The 27,469-nt window shown below is 35.7% G+C and overlaps 1 long non-coding RNA gene across 6 annotated transcripts in view; it reads left to right on the forward strand.

The window, feature by feature from the left end:
- LOC116237983 (uncharacterized) overlaps positions 1–26,712 on the forward strand; it is a 342,684-nt gene extending 315,972 nt beyond the window's left edge. For 3 of the 6 annotated variants that reach the window (XR_016465937.1, XR_016465939.1, XR_016465940.1), the window contains 5 exons: positions 68–152; positions 6,259–6,379; positions 13,276–13,447; positions 15,878–16,022; positions 26,383–26,712. This is a non-coding gene — a long non-coding RNA (uncharacterized LOC116237983). The remainder of the gene's footprint in view (positions 1–67; positions 153–6,258; positions 6,380–13,275; positions 13,448–15,877; positions 16,023–26,382) is intronic. The other 3 variants (XR_016465938.1, XR_016465942.1, XR_016465941.1) reach the window with 2 other exon arrangements.
- The last annotated feature ends 757 nt before the right edge of the window (positions 26,713–27,469 follow it).

The following is a 27,469-nucleotide window of genomic DNA, read 5'->3' on the forward strand; positions in this document are numbered from 1 at the left end:
TGTGACTGAAGGAACTGGGGCTGTTCAGTCTGGGAGGCTAAGGGGAGACCTTACTGCTCTCTTCCAGTATCTGAAAGTGCTTACAGCGAGAGCGGGGTTGGTCTCCTCTCACTGGTGACAGGACAAGGAGAAATGGCCTCAAGTTGTGCCAGGTAAGTTTAATGTTGGATATGAGGAAGAACTTCTTTACAGAAGGGGTTGTTAAGCACTGGAATAGGCTCCCCAGAGAGGTGGTTGAATCACCATCCCTGGATGTGTTTAAAAACTGTTTGGATGTGATGCTCAGGGACATGATTTAGTGGAGGGTTGTTAGAGTTGGGGTGGTATGGTTAGGTTGCGGTTGGACTCGATGATCTTTTAAGGTCTTTTCCAACCTGAGCAATTATATGATTCTATGATTCAGAACTTCTCCACAGACATGCTGGGGGAAGAGGGACTAGAGAGATGCTTGGTAGAAAAGGACCAGGATGTATTAGTTGATAGCTGGCTAAATATGAACCAGCAGTATTCTCAGAAGGCCAGAGGGGGAAGCAGCATTCTGGCTTTTAGTAGGGATGATGTGGACAGTGGAGCTAGGACAGTGACTATCCTTCTTCAGCACTGATGAGGTTGCACCTTGCGTACTGTGTTCAGTCTTGGGCCCCTCACTACAAGAAAGAGATTGAGGTGCTGGAGCATGTCCAGAGAAGAGCAATGAGGTTGGCATAAAGCATATGTCAAGTGGCTGGGAGAACAAGGGAGACCTTATTGCTTTCTACAGTTACCACAAAGGAGGCTGTAGAGAGGTGGGGAGCAATAGAACAAAGGGAAGTGGCTTCAAATTGTACCACAGGAAGTTTAATTTCTTCCCATAGTGTTTTCAAGCATTATAATGGGCTGTGCAAGTTGTCACCATCCCTAGAGGTATTTAAGATATGTAGATGTTATACTTAGGGAAATGTTTTAATGGTAGATTAGGCAGTGCTAAGTTAATAGTTGGACCTGATGATCTTAGTGGTCTTTTCCAATCAAAAGGATTCTGTGATTCTTTTCTTGATCTAAGTGAGGTGACAGAGATTACTGCCAACAACATTTATTTCAGAATTAAATCATCCTCATAACAAATACCTAGGTAATTTATGCTTAAATTTTACCAGTGGTAAAATCTACACATTGGTTCTTATCTTTTTATATGCTTTTTTAAATGAACTTCTGTGATTATAAATAAGATCATCTCTCAGTTATTTTCCTGAGATCTAGAATAAATTTAAGTATCAGACAGAACAGTTTTGTAGCTATCTATTGAATACTGAAAGTTTTTCATCTACACTTAAACAAATGTTGATTGAAGTTTTGTACTGTCTGCTCATATTCATCTTACCTCTGTATTACACAGCTACAGCATCATATCCACTCTCCAGCTCAATAGCTCGCACTTTCACAGACTGCTGCACTAGTTTCTTAGGTTAAACTTTCTTCAAAAGGTTCTTGGCTAATATTCTGAAATAAGCTGTGAGGCTGTGTTTTAATAGGCAGAGAATACAAAGCAATTGCAGTACCTTTGTAAACTGTTTACCATTTTCATCGCTGTCTATGTCATCATTTCTATGCATCAATGGTTTTATTCTTGGGCAAGTTATCACAGAGGTTATATATGTAACTATGATTTTGCCTGTCAGAATGTGAAACTAATGGCTCTTATCCTCAGGAGCTGCATATATAAGATTACCCTTAAACCAATTAATAAATTAATACATTATTATACATTTATTATATAGGTGTATTAAATTATATATGACATCTCAGATGGTTATGTAAATACATAAGTATGTGGGTTGCTCCAAAAGTAATGTGTCCCATTTATTTTCATGGAAACTACAACAAAGAGTACAATACTACTACTACTAGATAGAAGAGATTCTCAGTTACAAAACATTGTTTTTCAGTAATCACCGTCATTAGCTATGTATTTTTGCCAGTGGTGAACAAGAACCTGTACACTGCACTCATCAGAATCTGAACTGTTACTGTCACCAGTATTGAAATTCACCATCCAGTGCGTCACTGCACTAACATCCACAGTTTGATCTCCATAGAAGTTAGCCAGCATCAAAGAATATCAGTGGGTGCCATTTTTCTGCATGGATGAATTCAGTGACACACCTTTGCTTCATCCACACTTCCATATCACACGACATTTTGTCAGACTGCCTCTCTGCTACCATCTGTTTCATGTCAACAACATGTAGAGGAATATAGGTGGGAAGGTTCAGCCTCTACTGCCATACCACCAATATCCACCTCTGATGTTGTGGGCCAACGTGATAAAATATGAGGCATTACTTTCTGAGCAGCCTTCATATAATGTGATTCAACAAAGAGGAGAGATGATTTCAGAAGTGCTAATCCTTCCCCTTTATCTACCTCTGGCTGTGTCCCTGTGGACATAGGTAAAGGTGATGAGATAATGCGGGAACAGTAAGAAAACTGTTGCAAAAAAGAGGGAAAAAGAGGAATACAAAAAGGAACAGGCGATGGGAAGTTAAATAAATGATATATTAAGAAATAAGTAGTGGAATGAGTTTGAATTTTAAAATTAATGTTACAATATTGATATGATATAGAAGGTAAATGGCAAAGGAGCTGAAAAGGATAATAAAAGAAAATTACTGCCAGCAGTATGTACTCAGAAGAATTGCTGAGAAATAAGGAGATGGGACAGAAACATATCAAAAAGAGATTAAGTATCAGTTATGTCCGTGAAAGCAGAAAGCGAAAAACTAGCTCTTTGGGAAGAGCTTTTATCTCTTATAGAAGTGAACAAAAACTGCAATATGGCTTTGAAGGATGAGGGAGGAAGCAAGACCTAGCTGTTAGAGAAGCCTGTTTTCCAAGTCCATTTTTTATATGAACTCTGTAGGCAGTTTAAAATTAAGTAGCCTTTCATACTCATGTATATAAAAGTTATTCACAAATACAAATTGAATATCTCAAAACAAATATATGAGATAGATATATGGCAAGCAGAAGATTTTTCAGTGATACATTCTTAGTATTCTGTCAGCTGTTTAATCAGGCAAGGAGACTTGATCATCTACATAATACAATAACCAATATAATTAATAATTATTAAATTTCCTTGCTATCAATTTGAAATACAAGTTTCTGCCATAAACTATAAAGCAACTATAAAACATAATTAGAGTTGTTCAATATCTGCAACATAAATCACTATTTTTCATTAAAACAAACTAATAAAAAAATGTACGATTTGTTTTTAACATTTCACGGGGACTTGTTTCCCTTACACAAGCACATAATAACTCTCACTCTGTATGTTCATACTAAATGGAAGCTGTATTACAAAAATGTAGGCAATTCATTGAAAATATATGCGTAATTGGACTTGATGACCTTGAAGATATTTCTGACCTAAATGATTCTATGAAATATCCTTGGACATTCTTCGTATGTTTGTATAGATGTACTGGATTAATACCTCTACTGTAAAGAAAGAATTATAAAATCTTTCTATAAATAATAGACTCCCACACATATCTGAAATCTTGAGCTACACTTAGTAGTTTAATCTCATTAACTGAGCATAAACACAACCTTCAGGAGTGAGGACACTTCACAGAAGTGTGTTGTCCATATCGTATTTTGTGCTGAATATGAATCTAGTGGCCTGAAGTCTGAGGATTAACAGGAACATCCTTACAAAAGCTTAATAATAGGGATGTTCTTTCAACATCCACTGGAAATGAAATACCTAGTACAAACAAAGGAGCAAGAGAAAGACAAAGGTTTTCAAATTCAAAAGGTACATAATTCAGAATGTCCTTTTTGTTACAGATAATTCTATTTGAAAATGGTAATTCACATGTCACTGCACTCTTTGCAAAAGAATTGATACCGAAAAAAGCACTGGGATGACACATGGCCTAGAAAACCAAACCAAAACAGCTTCTCAGAGACCAACCCACTTTGCATTAGAATTATGACTGTAGAATCATAAAATGACTTAGGGCGGGACCTAAAAATCACGTAGTTCCAACCCCCCTGCCTTAGACAGGGTTGCCAACTGGTAGATCAGGCTGCCCAGGGTCTGATTCAACCCAACCCTGAAGACATCCAGAGATGGTTCCAGTACCTCACCACACTCTCAGTGAAAAACTTCCCTCTGACTTCTAATCTAAATCTACCCTCATTTAGTTTAAAACCATTCCACCTTGTCCTGTCACTATCAGACTCTGTAAAAAATTTGTCTCTTTCCTGCTTGTAAGTTTCCTTAAAATACTGGAAGGCTGCAATGAGGTTTCCTGGAGCATTCTCTTCTTCAAGCTAAGTAAACCCAACTCCCTCAGCCTTTCTTCATAAGAGAGGAGCTCCAACCCTTTAATCTTCTTTGTTGTCTTCCTTCAGACCCACTCCAGCAGCTCTTCATCCTTCTTGTGCTGAAGGCCGCAGGCTTGGAAACAGTACTCCAGGTGGAGCTTCATTTGTGCAGAGTAGAGGGGAACAATCACCAACCTCTCCCTGTCCACTGATGCCTTCATTCCATCAGAGAAGGCCACCAGACTAGTCAGGCACAATCTGCCCTTGGTGAGAATATACTGGCTGTCTCAGATCACCTCTTCATCTCACATGTGCATTTACATCTCTTCCAAGAGGATCTATCCATGATATCCCCAGGCACAGATGTGAGGTTCACTGTCCTCTTGTTTTCCAAGTCTTCCTTTCTCTCTTTCTTGACTAAGGGAGTGATGTTTCCCTTTTTCCAGCCACTGGGGACTTTGCGATAACCACTTAAGCAAGACAATGTGATGATATCCTAAAGAATGTAATTTCAATTTCCACATTAAAAGGAAAGTACATTTGTTTCTGGTGGGGGGAAAAAAAGAAAGAACAACAATGTTTAAGCACTTTTAAAAGGACACCTAAAATATTAATTACTGCTTTACTTCAGTTAATTTCATATAGAATAATTGCATAGATAATACACTGATTTGCATGGATTAATGTTACTTCACAGAAAAGCAAGTTATTTTGAATCAGAACTGTCTACAGGAGCCACCATTTGTTTCTTGTAATTATACATCTCCTGAGTAGATGATTTTGCCTATCAATATTTCTTCAAAATTCTTCCTTTCAATAATGTTCTGCATACCAGCACTATTTTTGCATGTGGTCAGGGCCTGAAGCTCTTTGATGTGATGTTTGTCTTGATTCACAACATTGTGAAGCCTTTAAAGACTTAAGAGCATTGTGGAGGGAATCTGATTGACTCCAGATCTACTTCAGTTTTCCCCCTTGGTCCTTGCTTCTGCTACTTCAGCTTTCTCAATCCTGGAGAGTTGTGATGGGTGATACAGGTCTGTGTGACCCTGTTAACTACCACTGGAACTGACATACATATGCACCCGAGGAAATAGCTGCCATATGTAAACCTCCTACAGATCAAATAGCATTCAGAAATGTGCAGTAATTAACTGTTTATCTCCATCACCTTACCTGTAAGGTAAACGTAAGGTTCCCTGAATCCATTTTTATCTGAGGTTTTTTGCACCATTTTTTCATCCTGCTTCACAGGATCTCAGAATAGCTAATACTGGCAGAGCCTTTTGAATCCATCTTCTCCAACTCCTGAACCAGCAGGGTCACCCAGAGCAAAGATCCCACATCCAGACAGGTTTCAAAGATCTCCAAGGAGGAAAACTCCACAGCTTCTCTGGGCAGCCTGTGCCACTGTTCAGTCACCTGCAATTTCACTTTCTTTCAGACAGAAGCTGCTACAAGGAATTGGCAAGGCCTCTTTTTTGCTTCTTTCCTGAAAACTATTCAGTGACACTTTTCCTGCATAGCGTCTCAGAACACCTCTATGATGAGAAAGAGAATACACCCTAGCCAAGAGAGATCAACAAAGAGACCAAGAGACCAGGAGAAACTGTGAGGAAGTCTCTGCAATTTAATAACAAGCCCACAAGCAAATTTCTTAACTGAATAGAGTGGGGAATGAGAGGGAAAACTGAACTCCCCTGTGAAATCTGAATATTTATTAGAGCTGGAATAACAGGCTGAAAAAATCTTAAATATATCCTATTGTTCTTGTTTATTTCAACACTAGAATCGTAGAAATACCATGCCTGACATATAAGACTTACTTTGAGTGCTGGAGCACAAAAATATCTAATAAACCTGAGATTTTTAAATGATAATAGATCCTGTATCTTCTTTTTGTAAAAATGGTGTCCCTTATTCTATTTTCTTCTGCATCAGTGATTAACTATCGATGATACTGAAGACGTTTGTTAAAGCGACTGGAGCAGCAGAAGGGAGAATGTGGCAAGAAAACTAATAATATTCTGAAGAAGATACAGCTCTACTATTCAACTTGCAGGTTAGAACTGAAGTAATTTTTAAAAATGTTACCTTTCTAGAATCTATCCTCAAGATTAAATATGTAACAAAGGATAATCTGAGAATACTAATACTAAAATAAAGCAAGATCTCAAGGTAAAGAACTCATTACATACAAATTTATGGAGATGAATTAATGGTGTTGATATCTACTCCACAGTAATATTTTTTTCCAAATGTTCCTACTTTTGATTGTTAAAAACTAGCAGTACAAGAACAGTTTATCTCTGCACAATGAAAAAAAAAATGAGAAGTTACACATAAGCTTTAAAAAATGTAAAAGAATTTAAGTACAAATATACCTATCTACACTAATAGTAATTAAATTCAGAATTATATTCTCAGTTCGAGATTTTGATGTCACTTTAGTTCTTTGATAGACAGTAATTTTAATGAAATAATCATATTGAAAACTTTTAAGTGAGGTACAGCTGTAATTTTTCAGTAGATTCTCACTCACACTCATTTAAAAATCTAATCTATCTGTAGTCTTTCTCTTAGCACTAAGTGGAGAAATCTCACTTATGCAGTATTTTATTTTTTCCCTTCATAATGTTTTGCTAACTCTATCTCATTTTCCACCTTGGCACTTCTGATTTTGTGCCTAGGTTTTAATGTTTTTTTTTTTTTTCTTTTTAATGATTTTAATAGTTCAATATATTTTCCATATTCTGTATGTGCTATGTTGTTTGAGATCACTGGAGCTTTCATTACAGTATCAAATTCATCCCTGCTTGTATTTTTTAGTCTTTCTCTACTTCAGAATAAATGCATGCATAACTTAGCCTATTTAAGGAATAGGAACTGCTCTGATCCTAATTCCCTTTCTATCCAGACTTTCATCCCATCCCATTTTCCTACCATTTCCCTGAATTTAAGTCTACTTTCCTGAACTTTATTTCACGATTTTGTAGAAGACTTTTTATTTCCTTTCTATGGGCTGTAGTCTCTCTCTTTTCATGTTCATTCTCTTGCAGGCTTTTTGCCAATTTCTTATTTTCTGCCATTCCTTTCTGATGTCTAGAATCAGATATCTAACATTCTTTTTATTATATCAACTCTTTTTTTCATGTAAAAATATGCTGGATATTCTTTGCCTTGCCATACCTATTTTCTAAAAACTTTTACTACGATTGTCTACACAGTTGAAAGTTGATTCTCTTTACTTTCTTTTCTCCTCTTCTTTATTCCAGAAGAAAACTCTTATCTCCCTCAAGAATCACATCTCAATTGCTAGTTTACAGCTGATCTGATCATTTCATCCTTATCCAGAAAATGTGTATGTTCTCTTTTTGGATCTAACTGCTTTCTAAAAAGAGAAACACAAAAAACCCACTCTCTCATTTTCATCCCTTGCAGATGTTTCTGGAGCAATTATACTCATTAATACTCTAATCATGTGAATTATCCTACTGTGATTCTTTCATATGCCAATTGAGTAACTGTTGAGATCACTAATTAACACTTCCGCTCTTCCTGTTTTTTCTCTTACTTCTCAAATTAGTAACAATTAAAATATTCTGTGGATTGGCATACTACCATTCTGCTTGTCCTTCTTATGACTTTCTTGAAATCAGCCCTTAATTCAACAATTTTGAGATCCTTTTTGTAGCAATTATTGTCTGTTCATATCTGTGAACAGCAAAAACAGTCCCAAAAAGACAGGGCGTGAAAATCTCTAAATAAGATAAGCTTAAACTAACACAACTCATCACTGCATATAGACGGTGTTTACATGGCACTGGCAAAGTTCCTATCCCAGCAACAGAGAGATTTCATCACTTTGAAAAGGGCAGTTTAAGATTTAAATCTAAAGTTCCATTTGGATTTAAATTGCTACATGAAAATGCCCAGAGAAGTCATGGAAAAAAAAAAGCAAAATACTCTTTGTCATTGCCAATGGTGATAAATTATGCTAAAAGAATTACCATATGTCAAGACTTATTATTGGTTTAATACAGTATTTCACAAGTGCATTCACAGCACTGCTAACAGTAGACTATGATTTCACACATACTTTCAGGGTGAAGCTATTTCTTAGCAAAGAACTCTTCTTTGCAGCAATCCACGCATGTCTTTAGACATAACATGTTAGGTGTCAGATAGCCATTTCATTCAATTTGTTCCAAAAAGAAACGTTTTCAATTATTGTCTTCAATATCATTAAGTGCATCGGTTACACATCCAGAACCTTTTATAAGGCCTCTGTAATTCTAAGAATTTATACCTAGGTCACATGTAGTGAAGTCACTTCAGTCATGGCAGAGTGAGCTAAGTTTACTCTCATTCAGCCAGTCATTTGTAAAATTTTCTTTCTCATTTCTTTTTGATAACGTTCCTTCCATGTACTTCTGAAATTCACAAGAAATTATTTAAGTTCTTGGTTTTATTAGAAAGCAGGTAATAGAATGAAAGCACTCTTTGTGTTATTGTTTTCTTCTTTCAAGAATGTTAGTGACTAACCATAACAGCATCTCTTTGATTGTATCTTGAAGCATCACAGATTTCTTTAATACCTGTTCTGCGTAATTACCTCTTTTGTGCACATCACCTAAATTCAGCTAGAAACTAATTAGTCTTTGCACCTATATAAACAGGTTCAGAAGCTGTAATGTTGATAATAAAGTTTTGAGTTTGGGCCTAATTCTTCAGTGCAATTCTTCAGTGCAGTTCAACACCTTGCGGAATTAGAATCATAAAATCTAAGATTCCTATGATTCTAATTCCCAAGGTGTTGAATCACTTGTAGAAAAATGTTGAGTCCTCAGATCTTAGTGGAACTGAGAGTTTTTACTTCACTGAAGAATTAGGCCCAAATTCAAACCTAATTTCTTTGTCAACATCACAGCTTCTGAACCTGTTCACATAGGCTGCAATGACTAATGTACTAGTCAAATCTGTTTTTCTCAGAGCAGTTTTGAGAACTGGAACTGGAAGATAGGAAACCACAGTACTTTAGAGAAAGGAAGGAAGCTACAGTGAAGCTGCAAATATGCTTCTTTACCCTCCAGTAATAAACACATATTCCTTTCTTACAAAGCTTGTGCCTGTAATCTTCAATCCAGAGACTGTGTCCGTGCTAATTCACGTGGAAGATGCCTGAAAGGTCATGCAAAATACTGCTTCTGCAAAATACTGGAGAGATGTCATCATTCTCAGTTCTCAGTTCTCTGCACTGCCAAGTGTTTGATCTATAAATTTATATTTATGGCAACAGTCCACATTCATACTGAAAATCTGCAAACCATTTTGCCCAGCAGTAGTCAGTACATTAATTTGCAACACAGTTGGCAGAGTATACAGTAAGCAGAATGGCCATCCGATTTCCTTCAAAGTTTTCTTCACAGAGGATGAACATGCTGTTTACTACATCTTCAAAAAACTTGCATGAATGTGCACTTTATAAGATTATAACATGTTCCCATAATCAAGAATGAGAAGAGGGGGGAAAGTACAACAAAAGCAGAAACAACCTACAATGCCAATTGTTCTCTGTATCTGCAACATTTTAAAACAGGAGAGCATAGGGTTTTTTTGTCCATAACAACAGTAATTTTCCACTTTCTAATTCAAGCTTATTTCTTGATCTGAGCAATATTAGCTCTGAAAGTTATGGCTAGTTAGCCATACATCTTATATAAAACAAGACCCAAATCACGTAAGCGTTTCAAGAACTCCATAAAATTACACATTGCAGTTAAACATTACACAATGTTTAAAGTCAATTATCAAGGAGTATTTTTCACAAGAATATGTCAAATACTTTTCACAAGAATATTTTAATAGAAAAATTAGCATAGGATATGGGTAAATATTTCTTGTATCCTGATTACATTCTCCCTCCTTCATCTTTCTCTGTCTATCTGGTGGTCCCATGAAGAGTTTTAATCAATCTTCTGACGATTTTAAGTAGGATGATAGCAAGCCTAATAAAATTCATGTAAAAAATTTATGGAACAATCAGCCCAAAACCAGTGAAACAAGCCTGAAAGGACTCCAGGAGATACAGATCATTTCTGCAGTTGATCAGTGAAATGAGAAGTGTAGAAATGTTCTCAGCTGTGAAACAAAACTCTCCTGAGCAGAATTCACGGGTTACTGAGGAATGTAAGGGGCTTGAAACAAAGCCTGGAAAACATTGCAAAACCACCAAATGGAGAGCTGAGAAACCAAGAACTGTAAACAGTTTCTTTTTGCATGATTTGTTGAAAGTACCATAGTATGCTTCCAGACAAAAGAATGTGAGAAAGTTGGATCTCTGTAAGGACAGAAGAACAGGCAGAGGTCATCAGCTCAGAAGGCCCTTGTGTGTTTAAATTCTTTAAATAAATTGTGTGTTGCCATTATAAAATGAATAGTTGACAATTCTTCTACAGAAATTCAGCTGGAGTCAGTTTCAAATATACTTGGTTTTTGCTTTCTTAGTCTTTACCAAAGATAGGGGAAACAGGATCAAACTACACACAGGTATATTTCTGGGAATATCAAGACCTTGTAATGTACTTCAGTCTTCTGAATAATGAAACTCATTCTCATGGAGATGATCATCATAACCTAGATTTTTAGTCTTCAGTAAGGCATAGCATAGTAAATTCAGAGAAAGGATGGGGGAAGGAATAACATTTCTATAATTTGAAAGATATTGCTGCAGTCAATAAATTATACTTTTGTTCTTCCCTAGTGATTTTTTCACACCTTGAAAATTAGCTTAAAACTGTCAAATTTAAAAATGTGCTTGTTTACCTGAATTGAAAGCTTGAACTGAGTTTCTGTTACTCTCAGCAGAAGTGACTTTTAGATGAAAGCTGAACTCTGACCTTGTCATATAGTCTCTGCTGAAATCAGTGAAATGTGAATTTACTACCAAGTGAAGAAATCAGTTTAGGCATAGCATCCTTATCAGATATTGGAAATAAAATAAGTGCAGCAAGTCTTAAATGCCGACTCTATTTTTATCTCTCTCTTATGCTGTCCTTGATACTTCTAAAGCTAAACCCAGCTGAGATCACTGCATCTAAAAATGGCTGTTTCGCTTTAAAAGCTTAGTGTCCCTTTATAGATCCTTTCCTCCACATATGGAGTAGAGGACATATATTTCCACTGGTGCTGAAGCAATACAAAATACAATGGAAGAAGGATGAATATAGGCTATGTGTAATTTAGCAAGTACGTGGCACGAGAGTGAAATCTGTACAGTGAATTATTTGCTGCAGAGGATGAGCAATCAGAGTTATATATATTTGAAAGTGTTATTCCTGACTAGTTCCAGTTTGATCCTGTGAACTAACTGCCCATTTGGAGTTAGAGCTCATTAACTGCGCTCTTTCTGCACAGCATCTCGTACCAATTCAGTCATCAGGAAATAATTGAGTAAGAGCACTCCAAAAATACTGGCAAGACAAAGCACAATTGTAAAGAGTCTCCTCACCTAATACAAAACACTAATCTGGACACACCTATAAATTGCCTAAAATATTCTTATTTAAGATTCTCCAGACTAATCGTATGCTGTTCCTGAAGTCACCATAGCAGCACATGATACTGAGAGGATTTGAGGGCAATGAAAAAGCAGTGGAAAGATCCACTAGTGTGTCACGCCAGCAGGGATGAAATGAGGAATGCTAAGGTCCAGTTGGAATTAAATCTGGCAAAGAAAATCAAGGATAACAAGAAAGGCTTCTGTAAATATGTCAGCAGTAAAAAGAGGACTATGGAAAACATGCTACTAAATGAAGTAGATGTCCTGGTAACAGGAAACAGTGAGAAGGCAGAGATACTGAATGCCTTCTTTGCTTCAGTCTACAAATACTGCTCTTTGGAAATTCCAGCCCCTGGAGGTAAGAGGGAGAGTCTGGGGAACTGAAGGCTTCCCCTTGGTTGAAATGGATCTGGTCAGAGAATGTCTAGTCAAAAATCAACGCACACAGTCCCATGGGCCCCAGTAGGATGCAGCTGTGTGTGCTGCAGGAGTTGGCAGAAGTGATTGCCAAACTGATCTCTGTCATCTTTGAGAGGTCTTGGTGAATAGAAGAGGAGATTGAAGACTGGAAAATAGCTAATGTCACTCCAGGTTTCAAAAAGTGCAAGAGAGAGGATCCAGGAAACTAATGCCAGTCAGCCTTACTTCCATCTTGGTAAGGTGATGGAATAACTTGTTCTGGGATGATATCTCCAAGCAATTAGAAGTGAAGAAGGCTATCAGAAGTCAGCATGGATTGACCAAAGGCAAATCATGCTCAACCAACCTGGTAATTTTGTGTGAAGTCATCACTGGCTGAGTAGATGGGGACAGAAAAGTGGATGTTGCACACCTTGACTTCAGCATGGTGTTTGACACTGTCTCCCCACAACATTCCTCTAATGAAACGTAGAAACTGGGATGGATGAGTGGACAGCAAAGTGGATTGAGAACTGACTGACTGGCATAGCTCAGGGAGTTGTCATCAGTGGTGCAGAGTCTGGTTGGAAGCCTCTAACAACTGGTGTTCCCCAGGGGTTGATGCTGGAAGTGGTCCTATTCCCACCCTACTAATGCACCTAATTTATGCCTTTTCTGGGTGGTTGATTATATTCTAGCTTGAGATGACAAACAAATTTGTTGTAAACTGTCAGGAAAAAATTAGTCTTTCACAGTTACTGAATAAAATTACAGTCAAAAATATAAAAATAAAATTGAAAGCTTAATCATAATGAATAGTAACAATTATTATTCTTTTACATGTTATTGATCTTCACCTCTTTGCTACCAGTATAAAGTAAAAAATCTATTTTAATGTTGATGAAGGAATATTTCTTCATCATGAATAACTAAACTTTACTCCCAGGGAAACCAACATATGCTCTTAAGATATACATATACAGTGTCATCTTTTTCAGATATTCCATACTTGGTGTATGGGAATTGCTAAGTCATGGCCTGAACCAGTGATTGAGCACCTGGTGAAGGAACACAGCCAGCCGTAGGAGCACAGATGAAAGCAGTTCACCTGTGCAACCAGAAGAAGTGAAACCAAGTTCTTCCCCTCCCTAAAGATGAGCTGAGACAAAGGTAGGTTTTCTAGCTGGAGATCCCTCCTTTTGGAATATTTAGTGAGTGTTTATTCTTGGGACAGGTAAGCAAAAATTATTTTCTTTAACTGAATTACGATTATCACCCTTTTTTCTAGTTTTAGAATTGGTTATCTGCCATCGTCTTTCCTAACATTTTGACTGAACAAGGTCTGATCAATCTGCACTTTCACATGTGCTTATCATGATGCAGATCTGTTTGTACTGGTTGTTAGGAGCACCTTGTGCAGTAGTTACCTCCTACCTCCTACAGGGTTCTGGGATTCCCTGGTCACTTCTGAAGGAGAAGCAGAGAATAGGATAACAGAAGTTTAAAATTCTTCCCTGGAGCAGATGAAGTGGGGACTTTAATCAGACACTTCCATATTCTAGAATAGCAGTGCAACTTTAGGAATGGAATGATCAAAGTTCAAATCCAATGGAAACCAAGTTTACTTTCTCCTAATAAAATAATCATCCATCTGAATCTTCAGAAATCTCAGTGTTATCATATTTCAGATTAAAACAAATCCAGAATATTCAAATTATATGACAAAGTGAAGTGGATAAAAGGGCTAGACATGCATTTTCTCTTTCTTTATTTTTAGTAATATTGCAGCATTCTCTCTGAGGAGACTTCTCATCAAATACTGCAATGCTGCAGATTTAACTGTTTAGCCAAGGATCTAGATAAGAATCTGTATCTATTCTGATGTACGCTTAATATAAAAGACAAGACATATCAAAAACTAGATTCATAAAAGCGTCAGGTACTGTGAGCTGTTGCAGGATGTGATGCATTGTTAGTATGTTTTAGAGCTATGACATCAGCTTTAAAATAAACTTGAAAAAAGAAACAGAAAGGTATCACATTTGGAGGAAAATATTTAACAAGATTTTGTTTTTCTTCATTTGATTTTGTGTGATCATTTCTAACTAAGCAAAAAAGCTAGGACAGAAAACTATTTATTAAAAGTAGTTTTCATTATCTGTGGCTCCCAGCATGTTTCTACCCTCTGTCTCCCCTCATAAGAAGCCCATTCTTTTCTCTTTGTCTCTTCCTCCCCATCCTTACCCATTTATTCAGTGCTGAAAAAGTTGAGATATTCAGTTAGAAAGAGAAGTCTTCATTGAGCAGTCACCTCAGCCAGCCCATCCATTAATGTCCACTGGACCAGAACAGCAGCTAGCAGAGTTCTGAAGAGGCCTGACACAGCTGTGAAGTTGGTGTATTTTAGGCAGGAAAGAACCCTACCAGGCACAGCATCTGTTTTCTATTAAAGCTATACAGAGATGCTTCCTTTGGGATGAATGAAGTACATTCAGATCTTAAAGTTCCCAGCTGTTCACCACAAAAGAGCTGAACATTTTAAGATATCCATCTTTGACAGAAATCATCATGGTCCATCAGAAATCCTACAAGACTTTTCCATTCAAACTTTTTTATTTTTCTCCCCGTTGGAACCTGCTGTGCCAGCAGTTTTTGCTGCACCTACCACATCTCAGTGTGCTGAGAGGCTCGCTAATGCCACAGTACTGTTGCAAGAGGAAGGGCAAAAGGTCTGATCTGTATGTGTCATGGCTTTCTAAGGGAGGAAGTAATTTGAATACAGTGAATGAAGTATAAAAGAGGGAAGGTACATGTGTGGGGCTGGTAAGCTGCTGCCCAAGGAGCAAAGTCAAACATCTGCATTTTGGAAGAAGAGTGCTTGCTTAGAGAGAAGTAGGAAAATGCTTCTGTGAGGCAGGAGAAGTTTAGAGGGAGACAGTACAAATGGCCTACAGGACCAAAAGCCTATTATCACTTTTAGTCATCTTTTTCCTCAGTAATCATACAATTCTCCTAATATATTCAAATACCTTCCCAATGATTTCTGCCACGCTCTGTCTCTATAAATATGATACTCAAGAGCACTATGTTAGATCATTCTGGGTGATATCCCCCAGCAAGTGAGCTGTGTCAAAGGAGAATCCTATATACAACATATTGCTGCTAAATATAATGAACTCAGTCAAAGAATGCTCTTTGCTCCAGTTATTCACACTGTATCTCCTGAGTGTAATTAGAAGCCAAGATTTCTCCCCAGGAAGGAAGATCTGCAACTTACTGAGGATTAAGAAAACGTTGTCCTAAATCCAGTACCTTCAGCAGTGGATTTTCTTAATTTTTTTTTTTTTCTAAACAAGAGGGATGAAAAAACTGGAAGTCTTAAAAACACTCAGTTGCCTCTAGACCACATATAAAATACTGCATCTAGTTTTGGGATTCCTGAGCACCATAAAGGCATAATTTTAAATAGTTTTGGACTGGCTTTTGCTATAGGAAATGCCTAGCAGTAAAGTGGTTAATCACAAATTGTTTAGCTGCCATCCTTGGAGGTTTCAAGATCTGACTATATAAAGCTCAAAGCAGCCTAATCTAACTTTGCAGATGTTGCTTTCAGAAGACTGACTACAGAGCCTCCTGAGATCCCTTCCAAAGGGAATTGCCCTTCTGAGTAGTCTCATAGGATTAAGATGGACAGTATTTGAAGATCAGATTTCATGGAAGACTTCACAAATAGTTCTACAAGATGGTAAACATGTATACATATTTAGTTTTATAATTTTAACTTTTTTTTTTTTTGCTTGTTTAATTTTTTAAACAAAACAGTACTGTTGTCTTTGGAATAAATAGTTCACCGTTAATGGAGCAGAAGATGGGTTCATCACAGAATGATTGAATATCTCCTTTCCAAATTTCTTGTTTTATGCACTGAGACTGGTAGAGAGGTATTAATAGATAAATATATACAGCTGGGACTGTGATGCAAATGCTAGTTAATGTGATACTAGGACTAATCATCAACATACTTCAGAAGTGACTTCCAAACTATAATTGAAGAATCTGAAATACTGTTATTTTGGAACTTGGAATATTTCAACCTGGAATAATTCTTTCTTGGTTAGGATTTCTCAGGAGTGAAACTGTAATTACCATTTTTTCCTACAGTCTCAGTAAAAATTTTGTAGACAAAAATTCAAAGCAAGATAAATGAGGGGAAAAATACATGCAAGTATATAGATGCTCTCTTCAGTTTCAAAGAAAATTTTAGATAGCCAACTTATTTTCCAGAACTGATTGAATTGATTCTCACAATAAAATCTACCAAGAAAATCACAGATTTATTGCAAGGAAATTGTATAAACTTATAGTCAAATTTTCAATTAATGAATTACATAAATACTAGTGAAATTCATAGGTGGTATTAGTAGGTCAGAATACAGAATTCTACTAATTAGGATTAGTACCAGATGCATTAGAAATACAGGTAAAACAATTTAATGCTAAGCTGAAGAAAATGTGGAAATGATAAAGATATGAAATAGCAGTATATACATTTCTTCTTCAGAAGAGAAGGAACTAGGACAGCAATCTTCATATGTTGGAAATGAAGAGAAAATCAGATGTAGATCGGCAGGTACGAAAATGAAGTCTTATTAAAGCAGACGTACCATGTCATCAAACAAGCAGGTGGTGCCTCTGCCATATGACACCCATAAGACTGTGCTAAGAACATGCTTTTCCATTTCAGTTTTTATGTAGCAGAAAGTAAATGGGAGCATGCAGAGAGCAGCTGCTGTAAGAGAACAAGTATCTTTTTATAAAGAAAAAACATGAATATAATGAAAAAAAATGAAGCACACAAGACAACTTCTATCTCTGTTTATTTGGAGACGGAATGTCACATGAGATGAAATAAAAGGGAAGGCCTGTATCTCAAAAGCTTTCAGCTAGTAAAACTTGTTAGACTGGAAAAATATCCTACAGTCTTCAAGTTACTTAGGAAAAATGAAATGAACAGAGACATAAAAAATAAAGTGTACACCAGGGATAACTAAATAGAAAGATTAGGCTTTTGTGATTGAAAACTGGATACAACCAGGCTGTTTGGGCTCCCTCACTTCCTCAAAAATACATTTATCTGTTGGGTACCTGAGAAAATAACTTCCAGTCATGCTTTAGGTCCATATACCCCAAATCCAACCAAAGTGGTTACAAGTATTGGCATTTAAAGCATCCTGAGTAGATTCAAACAAAACTGAACAGCTTAGAAAAACAAGTGTGGGAAGATCACCCTTGTGGTAGCTTGTCTGGCAGCTCATTCATCTAGATCGGAATCTGTATAGCTACCTAATTTCTGTCAAAACAAAAGTGCCTAATTATATGAAAAGATGGAATTTTTTTTGCACAGCTAGTATACTTATACAGTTCTAATTTTCTTGTTGGTAAGTGAAGAGACTTCCAAGCAAATAGTGTAGAACACATCTACTTGATATTTTCTCTGATATGTTTAACTTGTCTGAGTAGCATCTTAGTTTCCTTATTATGTCTTATTTGAGACAAATGCTGATTTTTGGAAAAAAAAAAGAAAAAAAAAAAAGAAAAAACTTGACTATATTTCAGAGGATGGCATTTTGTCACTGAACATCACGCCATAACATCTCTTCTAAGCATGTGCTAGCTTTTTAAAGGATTGTTTTTCACTTTGCACTCTAATAGTAATGAAGATTTCTTTCCCCCGTGTATACAGTTTCTTATCTGAACATATTTTTTTTAATTTGGACAGGAATGGTACATGCTACCGTTAATCATTTGATTTCATTTAAGTTTTCACATCTGAAAAAAAAAAAAATCATTGAAAGATAGTTATTATTCATCATTTGGAAAGTTTATTAAAGTATGTTTTTTAATATTTCTAAATATATTAAAATTGAAATTTCATTTATTACACTGTGGATTTGCATCCATGTTTTAATACTTCCTGTATAGAATACTGCATTAGTTTAGCATTAGAATGATTTTATTACTATATTATGCATCATCTTTTCACCTGTCACCTCTGAAGAATCTGTTTTTCTTCTCTTCAAAAAAGTCTTTCACTGTAACTCAGAAAGCGCATTTAGCTCTGACAGGTCCATGCAAAGCAGGTGGACTTCTGCTCCCTGTTGCCTTGATGGCTTAGCTCCTGAATGACCATACAAGACAGTACATTAACTTCTGTTTTTACTAACTGAGAAAATTTGGTGGGATGATGGCCAGACCCAATGGTCAGAGTCACAGATTTAAAAAACAGACAAGCACTCTGTAGACTTACTAGGCATAAGCTATATTTATATATGATATTAAAAATACATATAAAAAATTACTTCCAGTGAAATGTACTCCTAGGTGGATTCAATGAATGCAGATTGCAATACATTGCTCTTCATTTGTTTTGAGTTAAATTTTATTCATTTATCCACTCCAGGAAAAGAATGCTAACACAGTGAATTCAACCTTACATTTTCCATGAGGGTAAGGCATCTCATGAAATTACTTCAGGTCCCTAAATTTCAGTGTAGCATTTTCTGTTTCAAACTACCAGGACAGAGAAAGCATTACTACAAAAGACAGTCAGAAAAGGGACAATCCTTTGAGAGGACACGGTACAACCAAGAAGAAAGGCTAGCAACATTAGCAGCTATGCAAATCCCAGATCTACACCTTGACAATGAGACGCACAAAGTCAATAAACCAGATACCAGTGTATATAAAACATAACAATTCTCTCCCCCTTGCAGCTTTTTACAGATTTTTACAAAATACTCTAATCTTGGAATTAATCCCCCTACTTCCAGATACAGTAGCATCATAAAGAACCTAAAGTAGAAGGTGGTCCAACTTGGGAGTATTGTAACTATGACTGCTGAGTATGTCTGAAGAGAGAATTACCAATCTCAGATGTATAAGCACACATAAATTCAGCATTTGTACTTCAGCTCTTGGTAGCTTTTAAAAATATGCTTGATGGCTATTTTGGCAAATGATAGGAAAGAGAAAAAACATATAATACTAATAAAGCTACCAGATAAAGGATCTATGTGCATTTTCTAGAGTGAAGTTTAATTCTATCAGATTTGTTTGGACGCAGAGGGAGCATTGCAGGAAAGTTTTCAAATCTAGTGTTTAAAAAAATAAGAAAGAAAGAAAGAAAAACCAATTAGAATATAGAAAATATTCTAGTAAGTAGTATTTTCTGTCTTCTCATTTTTTGTGAAACAACAATGTAATGCACTCAGCCAGTTAGATAAGCATAGTTTATACAGTTTATATAGTCAAGGAGAACCACAAAGGGAAGAAGTGATTTATCAGAATAAAAATAATCCTTCACATAGAAAGCCATGAATAGGGACTTCCTAGAGTTCTTCACAGACAAGAATGTTTTGTCGTTTTTTTGTTGTTGTTTTCTTTAAATCAGTAATGTTCAGCAATGGATTAGCATTCTTGTGAGAGCTTTTTTACATTCATGTTTGTTCAGTTGGGAAACTATGTGAAAAAATTATGGATGTTATTTCTAAAAATGCACCTCTGAGAAGTCACACATATCAGAATTTCCACTACCTGATCAAGAATCTTTCTTTTGATTTTAAACATTAATACAAGTATTACCTGCACATACACTAGTCCTGCACATGTCTTATTTCCCCTTCTTTTTTGTATAGCAGATGAAAAAGATACAGACAAGTAAGTAGAAAATCCCATTGCGCCACCAGTGATCTTAAGTATGGTGTAAAATAACTCTTATTTGAAATAATTAAGAAATTACTTTTTAGAAGAGAATTTAATAATAATAATGAGACAAAACACAAAGGAAAAATTAAAAAAGGCATTGTACTCTTCAGTCACACAGGTCATTCTGGTCTATTTCTCTTCTGAATCACATCTGGTTCTATTTTATATACTTAGACAAATAATCTGCATCACAAAAGATTGTTTCATGAAATGTATCATCACATTCCTTTAAACACAAGGGTGTCAACGACATTTCAAGAGGAGCAAGATCTTGCCTGTGTTTAAGAGCTATAATAATTGGGCCTGCTGAGAATTTGGAAAGAGCATCATCTAGTTGCTAGATTCTGCTAGGGTCTAAGCAATACTAGAACTACTTTCTGTATATACAGAAATTTAAAAATGCAACAGATGGCATCTATTTAACTCTCTTGTTCTGAGTTTTTAATAACGACTTAAATGCCTGAAACAAACCTTAAGGATTGTATGATTACATAAATCATACTAGTTTAAGCTTTCTGTCTCATTCATTGCCAATGAAATTTAGATCAAGTCAGTCAAACTCTGAAAAGATGAGTAAATACTTTTAAGAATAAGGCCCTATACAGTTTTTTTAATAAGCAATAAATATACAGTAAAAATGGTATATAAAGAGTGCTAATTCTCCAAATAATATGTTGCTATCTTCTTCACTGTTTCACCCGTATCGGTGGTATGGCTGAGTCAGACAATTTTTAAGAGGAAAGATTTACTTCATCCATTCTTGTATCAACACAGATACAATCTAAAAACAATTTAAAATCATTTATGAGGAAAAGGAGTTGCATACACTAGATGCAGTTTCTACTCATCTTTTTGCATAGCTGTAAAATAACTTTTTTGAGTTAATACTTGTTTAATTCCATGCACAGACCATTCAGACTACGTGTTCCCTCTGCACGATTGTACTGGGAGAGGTATTTGCTTTCATGGTGTAAGGAAAGGAAGCAGCAGATATAATTGCCTTTGACGAGTTTTTGCATCACCAAGAAAAGTATTGGTCACAGTCCAGTAACAACAACGTAATAGCTTACTCCTTTCTAAGGATCAGGGCTCATCAAACACTCCACAGGAGGCAATCTCCAAGTAGAGATGTTTCCCTCTTGGCTACCAGTCCTTAGATGAGGTTAGGGAGGGGTAGATCCTGTGTCCCCTCCTTCCAGTCATGCTAGTAAATTGCTTGCACCTGTGCTCCCAGGGATGGCCGTGCCTCTTCATCAGGTGTTCAGTCACTGGTGTAGGTCATGACATAACAGTTCCCATACATATGGTAAACAAATGGGTATAAGGAATTGAAAACAACATTGCCAGGCTGTGCACAAAATGCACTGTGCTATAAACGTACTATAGACTTCCCCAAAAGGAAGTTACACTGTTTGGAAATGATACCTGTCAGAATTAATGTGTATCATCATTATCTTTTCTAAGTAGTCTCTGCAGATTTAGTTGGGACAGTGATGTATTTCCTCTGTCACTGTTCCTTCTCCATTTACAGAGTAGTTTTGACAGAATTACAAGAAAGGTCAAACTGCATACCCAAATGGAGAGCAAGGAGTTTTCATTATCTCTTTTCATCCCTGTAGTGAAGAGAATTTAGGATGAAAATATTTTTCTCCTTGATGATGGTAAAAGAAAAAATAACAGTGGAAAAGATATGAGCAGCAGTACGTGAGGAAAGGTAATTATTCCTATCTCATTCTCACAGGCTGGATAATTTTATTTTGATTCTTATAATATTTTATTTCATCTTTTGCTCCTGATGAATTCACCAGAGAAAAAAAGCCAGCTCAGCAAATCAACACACTAAAGTCTCATTCCCTTGTATTCAAAGGTGTTATTGGGAGAAGTGAATTTTCAGTCTTAGAAAATGTCTGAGGTTCATCTGCTAAGGCTCTCTTTTATGTCTTCACAGTTCAGTTTTAAAATGCTACATCAAAAATGTTATTGATTTATTATTTTATAGGATAGTGCAGCTGAAGAAAAAAGGTTGTCTTTAATAAAGTAAAAGCTAAAGTTACTTAGGTTCACTAAACAAACAAACAAAATGACATAAAGGAAAGAGTACTGATCAAATTTACTAGGGGAGCAAATAGGCCTTGGAATGATATTATGTTAATGACTAAAATGATCCAGATGATGAAAATAGTTTTATGAGACTCGAAGCAAATTTGTAAAATATGAGGTCACACTTCTCATGGACCATCTAACAGTCCTTTGCAAAGAATTACTCTGCTTTTAATAAACTACTTTCAGAATAAAATATTCTAAAACATAACTTATGCCTTTTTATATGAAATATTAGTTTCTGTTAATTTTCTGAGAATTCGCAAACCATATGCAAAGAAAAAAATTAGGATGGCTGTGAAAGAGAGTATATTCTGCTGATCAGTTCTTTTCTGGGCTCTGAAGAAAGCTTATGTACTCTACCCTTTCCATTGTTTAAAACCAACCTGATAAAGCAATAGCGAATGTCCCATAGGAAGTCAACATGCAGTTTCACATGAGATCTAATGCAGCTTCCTCATCAAGTGAGCTCTTTGTCATGTCTGTATTAACAAATACTAAACACTTTGCTTGCAGAGCTCAATAGTGTCAGGAAAAAATGAAAAATAAAAAAGTATTTAAACAAGACACTGTAATCAATCATTATGCAAAGCAAATAAGGTCAATATACTTATTTTTCGTAAAAGAAATAGAAAAATTGCAATGAAAATGAAGGTACACAACAAAGATAGTTAACACTTTATTAAAAGCAAGCACTACTACAGAGACTTGAGCTTGACAGTGACACAACTTTATTTTACTAGTATCTTTATTTTAATAGTATCTTTTAAAAATGTTTTAATATCACTATTTCAGATTCTAGTCTCTACTGTCAACATTTGTTGAATTCTGCTGTCATATATTTCACCTCACATTAGTCCAGTGATAATTCTTGGGTTCACTGAAACCACAGCTTAGATCAAATAAGAGTTTCAAACCATCATTAGCTACAGTCAATGGGAGACAGACTGGAAAACAGCCAGAGTTTTTCCTACTGCTCCCACTCCAGCCTTGCCACTTACAAGTTTCCCATATGAGAGACATGGATTCAAACAAAGAGCTGTCTAAGAAGCCTTACCAAAAATATATTTATTTTGGCAGCAGCTTCTAAAAGCTCTGTTGAGTTAACCTGAAATAGCAGCAGACACCAGAGGAATTAGAAGTTCTCTGTTAATGCAGTGCCTAGGAATTTGTTCAGTGCTTTCACTGGCAATCCCAGGAAAGAGACTTTGAGCCTAAATCACAGAAACACACTCAGACATTACTCTTGAGTTTCACGTGTTTATTTTAGTCACCTTTAAGACACCATATTTTTTTTTCTCATTAAATTGACATCTGATATTTCCTTTGCTCCCTTATTCACAAAAAAATGCCCATAAGTTATCTCCTCTCTTTTGTTATCTTCAGATGTTTTGCACAGTGGTAAAATAGCTGTCAGGTTTTGGGGAAAAAAAAGACACCAGAGATACTTGCACTACAGAGGGAGCCTTTTTTTTTTTGACTAGAACAACATGCCTCCTGCTGTAGAGAACAGCAGCTTCATATTGCCATTTTGTTTTCCCATCAGCTCCCTAAGAGTGTAGCACTTTACAGCTTTGAGACTAAAATAATTTCAGCCCTGTCTCAGCATACCCTCCTGTAGCATCCTTTAATGTAGGAGTTGAAATATCAGCTTTACAGGAGAGAAATGCTATATGCAATCCCATTTTATGAAATCTTGTCTATTTAATCAAAGCACAGATCATGACTGAGAGCTTTATAAAATGTTAGCATGTTTCATTTTTACAGTTTTTATGAAATACACATTTATTTTAATGGCCAAACCTTTCAGTTACTTTCATATGCTGTGTTAGGTAATGCAAGTTTGCATTAATCTCATTGACAATTCTTTCATGTCTCTCTCTAGAGACTATACAGAAGGAATAATAGTCGTAACTGTTAGGAAGTTTTATTCTTCGTTACTTTTGCAGGATGACTTTAGTAAGGAAAACGCTTTTTACTCGTGTTAAATTATTAAGGTTATTAATATATATATTAAGGTTATTTGTTTGTTTGTTTGTTTGACTTTCACTTCAGTAACTATTTAATGCAGTAATCTTTATAAAAATTATTTCAAACACATACACTGATCTTTAAATTTATAATATCTCTAAAGATGAATGTCAGCAGTCAATGTTTCAGTCATGAGCAACAGATAAAGTAGATTTCAATTCATAATTATTCCTCAGACAAGCAAAAGACAGTAAATTTAATTTATGAAGTATCACCTGCAATAAAGTCAAATATTTATGTCCACCGTTTTGTTTGCCTGAGTTTTAAAGAAGGAGGTTATATGACAGATGCAGTGGTTCAAACAACCCTTGTTTTTTTCAGTTCCATAAAAACTCATTCTGTTTTTACAGATACGAATTTTACAAATTTCTGATGAATCCATGGGACAACAATCTTCTCAGGTCACTCTGCTTGTAATTACAACTAATTAAAATGTGCCAAAGAAAAGATAGAAATTTATCACCGCTCATTAAGCCTGTAAAGACTGTGTTAATTAGATGTCAGACTCAGTAATTCACATAAATGTTTGCTGCCAGTCTAAATTTAGGGAAAAAATAAATGTATTTATAGATACTGCTGCAAGAAAGGAAGTACTGTTGAATTAAAAGGGTTAAAGCTTTTTATAGTACAAGCCTCATTCCTTAGCCATGTTTTGTGTACCTTGTTAATAGTGTGTATGATTTGCTGTTGATACCTTTTTCTCAAACTTAAAATTCCCTTTGATGAAAAGATGATGCTGATGCCTTACCATAGTTTTTGTATTTTCAGGTGTTACTTACATTCATTAATTTGCCAGAGTTAATTAAAAATAAATATTTATAACAGTTATCACAATATTGTTTTATCACCCCCAGCAATCAGGAATAGTTTCCTTCATGTTCCCCAAAAGTTATATCCTCCATTCCTTCAACTGTCTTCTCACAGAGCATCTTGTATAGGTCAAATAGTTTTAGTAGGAGGTACTGTATGTATCAATTAACTTGAAAACAAGACATCAACTCAAGACACAACTGACCTGGACCAGAACAACTATCTAGCAGATCAGTGAACACACAAGATCAAAACATAATTTCTACTGATTAACAGATTTAGAAAGCAATATCTGACACTGAAATCATATGATGACTTGTTATTTTTTCATTTGTTTGTTTTTTGCTTGGTTGAGTTTTCAACAACCCCACAAAGAATAGTACTATTTCTTTACTAATTTACTCTCATCCTTTTCTGCCTTGTTTACACAAATCTGTGATCCATAACTAAATCTGTGGCGTGACAGTAATAGATATTTTTTTAGTTGATTGTAGCTGGCTACTTGTGAGAAACAGAGCATCCACAGATGTCAGCTATTGTTCTATCTCACATTGAGACAGTAGGATAAATTCGGAGTAGACAGTGAAAATTAGGTTCTATCACAACAGTGACAAAATCATATCAGTAGTCAGCCAGTCAGACAGTCCTTATTGTCTGTCATGATCTAAACCAAAGGACAGTTCGTACCAATAACTGAACCTCATTAACATTGCTACACTGTGAACATCAAACTTTTATAGCCCAGGGTTTAATGATCATCACTCAGAGCCTCAGATCTCATGAGAGTTGGCAAAAGCATTAGCCAGACATACCTTCCAGCATTTGACTGTGCAGACACTAATGAAAATACAGGTGAGATCTCATGGAGTTTGCCGTCAAATAACATTTGCATTATTGGAAAAAAAAAAAAAAAGAAAGGAAAAGGAAAAGGAAAAGGAAAAGGAAAAGGAAAAGGAAAAAAAAGAAAGAAAAAAAAAGGATAACAATAAGATTATTTCTAATTTCTAATGTTTTCCTTTATACCTTGAGAACAAATATATTTTAACCCATATAAATTGTGCTACATAACATATGATAAAATATAAAAGCTCTATTTATAACAACATTTAAAACTCATCTTCTACCAACTGATGCTACAGTATTGCAGGTACAAAAATCACAGAAAGTAACTTTTAAGAAGTTACTACAATAATATCAATACTACGTGCCATCTTGGTGAACAGGAACACTGGGAGACAAAAGGGTGCCTCATGAGAGCAGAAGACAATGCCCTCATTTGAGCACACACTTTACTCAGAAAAAGTAGAATAAAATAACTAAAAATAAAACAAAACATTTATCAACCCCTCAGGAATGAAAGACAGTAATTGAAAATCCCTATTTGCTCTGGGCTTATACAGGCAGAACAAAGAAACTGGCTGACTGGAACATGGATACTTTGGATGGAGGAAGAAGGCAGCAGGACATTCCAGCATAAAGAAAAAATGGGCAATGCAGACATTAAACATAAGAGATTAAAATTACAAGGGAACACCACTTCTGTACATAAAAACTTAACCTGTACTTTGTGAAGGAAAAGATTTATTTATTTTCTTGCACAGAAGTAAGAAGTTCCAGCCAATTCTCTGGACAATAGCTACTCCTACTACCCAGAATGGGAGGGAAGCACTAAGAAACTATGAGATGAAAACAAAAAATAAATATGACTAAAAACCAGCTATAGTCCTGGAAAAGGTGTGCAGATGTTATTTCAACCCTTAAAACTTTTGATGCTATTATATTTGTTCTATTTCTTTAAAACTAAGATAATAAATCACTGGTGATGGGTTTTTAGTACTATGGGTATGCTCCTCTTTTCTGCTTAGTAACAATAACAGATTTTCATTATCTCTTGAGGATACTTTAAGTTTATAAAGTGATTTTTCATTATTCTGTTCCCAAGTTGAAAGATTTAAGTACAAAGCTATTTTCAGTTAATACTTGTTTTTACTCCTTATTCTTTCAGTAATGCAAGATGGTATACAATAGGAAAATAAAAATAAAAATAAATAAAAAATCTACACTACAGGGAGTCAGTGCTCTGTAATTTGCTGGAATGAAGCACATATGTTAACTATCCAATTACAATGCAGTCTTGAACCTTCTCCTTAAACATCTCTTCTAGAAGAAGATTCTTCACTACAAAGAGTTTAAGCTTCACCTCCTGCAATAGTGACACTTGTACTTAAGGCTACAGTGAAATACCTAATTCTACTTTGTTATACAGGTTAGAAAGCCCCTGTAAGAAAAGGTGAAGGCTGCAGATATTTACTAAAGGTTAAGAAGCAGAAAAAGTGGGGATTTTTTTGTTTGTTTTGTTTGTTTAAAGCACAGGATATCTTCTTCTTTGTGTCTATGTCACACAGCCTTACACCCTTCCTAAAACTTTCTGCCTTTGTTGCACTCTTACTATCCTATTTCCCCTTCCTGTCTTGCAATGCATAAATC

Source organism: Phasianus colchicus, chromosome 4 (assembly GCF_987193195.1).
Source record: "Phasianus colchicus chromosome 4, bPhaCol1.hap1.1, whole genome shotgun sequence".
NCBI classification, from domain to species: Eukaryota; Metazoa; Chordata; class Aves; order Galliformes; family Phasianidae; genus Phasianus; species Phasianus colchicus.